The sequence below is a fragment of the Pinus tabuliformis genome, chromosome X (genome assembly GCF_031772625.1).
Source record: "Pinus tabuliformis cultivar Carrire ecotype Pingquan chromosome X, CPIR1, whole genome shotgun sequence".
In the NCBI taxonomy this organism is placed as follows: Eukaryota; Viridiplantae; Streptophyta; class Pinopsida; order Pinales; family Pinaceae; genus Pinus; species Pinus tabuliformis.
This window is the reverse complement of record NC_142308.1, coordinates 956447197-956452430: the sequence shown is the minus strand read 5'-3', so window position 1 is coordinate 956452430 and position 5234 is coordinate 956447197. Positions and strand designations below refer to the sequence as shown.

At 36.1% G+C, this 5234-nt stretch overlaps 1 pseudogene; it reads right to left on the bottom strand.

Annotated features, from left to right (window-relative positions):
• Positions 1-3619: 3619 nt before the first annotated feature.
• On the bottom strand, positions 3620-4986 carry LOC149142874 (glycosyl hydrolase 5 family protein pseudogene; annotated as a pseudogene).
• Between the last annotated feature and the right edge of the window lie 248 nt (positions 4987-5234).

The following is a 5234-nucleotide window of genomic DNA, read 5'->3' as shown; positions in this document are numbered from 1 at the left end:
ATTATCAACATGTATGTTGCATTTAGACATTTGAATATATGTCAAATTATGCGTTATTAATTCTGCAAAAATACTTTTCCTCTATTACAGGAAATTGTCAACATGTATGTCACTGTTTTCATAATGAGAGCAAATGTTTCACTTTCATAGGGCAGTGTCAGGATATGCGTATACATTAGGATACAGAGCTTGTTACATTAGGATATGCGTATACAGTGATTACAGTCTATCCATATGTATTACCTTAGGATATGCGTGTAGAGTGAGAACCCCGGGATATCATGTTGTATATTGATTAACTTGTCACCTTGTATCTTATCTAAGCTTATGACAAGCTATGCAATTAGAACACAGTAGTTACACATGACTCTTTCTAACCATGCTTGTTTACCTAATCACTTGCTTGTCTCATTCTCATTACACTCGGCATAAGTAATAGCACAGATATTTTACAAGTAACATCATCTAAAGGTTGAACTATCAGTGCTAACCTAAGAAATACATGTATAGATATGATAAAGTACCTGTATCACAGGTTGGTTATCTCCCTAATAGATTGGATTCAGCTTTAATATACATATAACATATGTAATTATACAGAGCTTTGTTCTAGCTCACTCATAGATAAGGGTGAACTGAAACCATGCTTTGTTCTAGCTTTGTTCTAGCTCACTCTAGCTCAACGAGGTGAAAAGATATGAAGGCCAATAAGACGGTCATCTGCTTTGTTACTTATAATTGTGTTTTCTCATTATCCAAAATCTTACAGTCATCTAATTCAATAAAGAGAAATGGTCATCCGCTCGGGCTTCCATTCTAAGAAACCATTCCTCAGTTCTATGGTCCATTCACCAGTAGTAGAAATTCACTTATTTGCACTCTTTCGACTCAATATCAAAATTTTTGCTTTCTCAATAGCTTCATGCTTCTGAAAATACATGTCTTTCGATTATGTTTCAATGTGATGTCTCAATGATGATTGTCAAGGTCTGAAAATATGTGAAAAATTACTAAGTTTATTAGAGTCATTAAAGTTACAATTCGTTTTTGTTCTATGTTTTAACTCATTCTGCATAGAACCCAAGCCATAATAATCGCTCAATTCCTGTAAGCTAAGGTTCAAGGTTCAATTCCTGTTAGGTAAACAAGCTATGACTACAGTACTAGCACGACATACATAACATTTGGACATACGTAACATTTGTGATATGTAAGTTGTAATCCCTATGAAGCTGATGATCGAATAATTCCTGTAAGCTAACCTTCAATTCCTGTAAGGTAAGCAACCTGTGACGTTGATTAGATGGATACGACTGTATTCAATAGGTTAACTGTATAAGCTAGAACACATACATAAACTCTGTATAAAAAAGGTTAACTGTAACTGTATAGGTTAACTGACACCACCCTATGGACAGAACTGTAATGTAAGAAATCTGATAAATGAATGGACAGAACTGTAATGTAAGAAATCTGATAAATGAAAACAATGAAAACAGAACTGTAACATAACTGTAATGTAAGAAATCTGATAAATGAAAACAATGAAAACAGAACTGTAAGAAGAATGAGTTGTAATTCATAAAACTGACTTGAATATATTGGCCACTGTTTTGTGATGTTGTCTTCAAGTTTGCTGAATAGTTTGAAAGCATAAGATGCAACTTCAACAGTGGGTGGACTTCTTTTATAGTTTTGGGGACTTGATTTTAATTGGTGGACATGGATGCACATGGATTGCAATGGCTTCTTTTTGAATGTGTGGTATGGATTTAATTTGCTGTGATCTAATGGTTGGGAATTGTTTATTTGTTGATCCATGTGCTTTGAACTGTTTTAATGAGAAATAGAATGAGTTGGGTGTCATTTATTGCAGTTATTGGGTCTGGGTGTCATTTATTGAACAAAGTGGATTTAATTGTTATTGGGTTGGGTGTCATTTATTGAACAAATTGGATTTAATTGTTGATGGGTTGGGTGTCATTTATTGAACATAGGGTGTTTAGTTGTTGAACAACTCAGCAGTTATGGCTGACATACATTCCTTTTGTTATGTGCAGGTAGGCATATTTATTTGGGATGCAAAGTTGCAGTTCTGATGAGTGGGGGTTGAAGTGACTGCTGTTTTGTACTTCTGGAATAGACCAGTTTGGAAGCCTTTATGGCTCTAGCTGTTTTCTACTTGGGTCAATATGTTTTGCAATATTAAGTAGTAAAATACTATTTATGGACAGTTGTGGGCCCAGTCAATGTATGGGTGATTTTTGGACATAATTTAAAACTTATTTATACATAATGTTATTTATTTCTGTTTAAATTTTGGTTTCAAAAGTCTTAATCACTGGTGGTTTGGTGGGACCAGTATTATATCAACTACTGGTCCTTGCACAATATTAGGAATCCCTCCCCTAAATAACAAAAAATGCAATCTTCTTTTAAAACACAAATTTCAGTTATAAGATTTTTTTGGATAGAATAAAGATTCCTCATCGTACAAACCCCACCAGATATCAAGTCGCGTCATAATGGTTATTATTTAATATTTAATATAATTTAATTTAAATTAAATTAAATATAAAAATAATTTATAATACTTATTATTAAATAAATTTAATACAGCAGTAATGTTAAGTGTAAAAATGATTTATAATAATTATTATTTAATATATTGTTTGATTCTGATTTTTATCAGAGTTTCTTTAACATCGGTTACACTTTCAATCTTCTTGATTTACTATGTCAGTCCAACTTTTTGAGCAAAGAAATAAGATTCTAAAAAATTGTAATTAGATTTTCTTTCTTTAAGTCTAATCATAAATAGCATTAGTCTTAGTGGACATTAACCATCATCATCAAAATAATTGATGGAAACTAAACATAACTTACATGAAAATAATTATAATAAAAAAAATTAAAAAAAAAATAATTCATTAATTCAATATAATATAAAAATTTGTTTAAATATTTTATTTTTATTTTTATTTTTTAATTTTGTTTAAAATATTTTTAAAATTTTTGAAAAATAATTGAAATTAACAATAATTTTAAAAATTTATTGAAATAGTATACCATTCAAAAAAATTAAATCCAATTATATATATTCTAAAATACAAATTAAATAATAAAAATTATAAATTTATAAACAAATTTTAATCATAATATTTGAAATAAACCATAATTAATAATAATATATTTCCACGTCTCTACCTTTCTTTTACGATTATACTAATTTTAAAAATATTATCAAAACCTTATAACAACTAATTTTCTTTAAATATTTAATACTTTCTCCTCCACCCACTGAAGTCTATAGTAAATTGGCTTTAAGTTTATGAGATAGAGATATGTCATATTATCCACCATAGACCCCTTATCACCGCAACAAATTCAGATATGATGAAGATTTTCCAATTACTATTATTAATTTTTTAATATTTTAATACTTAAATCACTTGAAAGTGAAAATTTGAGATAAAATTCTCGAAATCTGCGTTTCGTAAATACGAAGACCGAAATTTGCAGTTGCATATTTCAATTCCTTAAATTTACAGTGAAGTTTTCCAAGTAGAGTGGAATTGAACATTGCAAAATGAAAAACTTCATAAAACCAGATCCGAAATTAAGAAAAACTGTTATGCATATATATATATTAAAAGAAAGTTAATAAATCAACTTTGCGATGGTTTCTGCAAGGATTGGAGCTTGGAAATAAATGTGGGATCCCTGAGACCGTCCCAGGTGGCATTAAAGATCCCGTAAGTCTCTTCGAAGTGTGTGTCATTCCCATTACGAATATAGTAGCTCCCCTGTAGAGTCCAGAGCGCCCAGTCGTAATCCCCGGCGGTAAGAAAGGCAAGGAAGCAGTTAATGTAATTGTTATCGCCCACATTCGTTCCTCGCTCATCAATTCCAAACTCGCTGATGAACAGCGGCGCCGGAGGAGATAAGGTTTTCGTAACAAATGCAAGATGGTCGTTTATCCGGGCCGTCACACTTTGGCAGAGCGTGTCCACCGGCATTTTCTCCCACGCATTCCCGTCTGTGAATGCATACCAATGCATCTCATACACGATTTTGTTTGTAAACGACAGACTCACCGGCTTCGACGCCAAGAATTTGAGATCGGCGTCGTAATTGAGCCCCGACATGATGACCAGCACGTCGGGATTGGCGTCGTGGACGGCCTGGGCTCCCTGCTGCATGTATTTGTACCAGTCCGCCGGATTCGATCTCTTGCCTCTCAGTTCGTTGCGCAGACTCATTCCCACGACCGCTGATGTGCCCTTGAAAGCGGTGGCCATGGCGGAGAGCCCCTGGATCCACACCCCTGGATCAAAATCCGCGTCTCCGAAGAACCCATTCCCATCGTCGTAGCCGCAGCACCAGCCGGGTCTACTTCTGTGGTTATCGAGTATGACCATCAGCCCCGCCTCTCCCAGCCCCGCGACCACTCGCTTATAGGCGTCCATGAGCGTCAGGTCGAGAAACTCCGGGTTCTTGACAGACATTGTGGCCACTACGTCGCTCAGATTCAACGAATTCAGGGAAGCTCGAACCGTCAGGTTTCGATTCGCCGGGTCAGTGACCATGAAGGTGGCCCATGTGAGGCGCACGCAGTTGAATCCCTGGGCAGTAATGGTGCTCGTTATGTATTTCAATGGCTGCCTGTTCAGCCCCTCCGTGACCATGGGCTCCAAATGCGATACCCAGTTGACGCAGGCGAGCTTTACTCTGGTGCCTGCAGCTTCGTCAACGATCCATCGAGATTTCACTACAAGAGAACCCGTCACAACGGTGTCCACAAAACACAATAAAAATATGAAGGCAGAGAACATCCATATCTTCATCGCCATTGAACTTCGAGGTCGAACCAACTGATCTCCCCGAAGGTCTGTTCTAGTATTGTATTTGTACTCCGCAGGGACATCGAAAGTTTCCCACTGAATCTCTAGACGTCAGTTTACCTTATTCACAGGATTGGGAACCTTTCCCTGAGCAATCCACAAACACTTTATGGAAATTTGTCGCTACGCGCACTGTCTGTATCTGAAAGGTTGCCGTCCTTTGATGGGTGGGCACAGCAAATGTCAATGACAGCCCGTGCGCAGTGGAGGCCATTACCATTTCCATTACCGGCAGCAGCACCATGAGGATTGGCCCGCAGTTTTACAGAAAGCGATGAATATTAACCATCTATACGCGTAACATTCATGATTCTTGGGAAATGGGAAGGA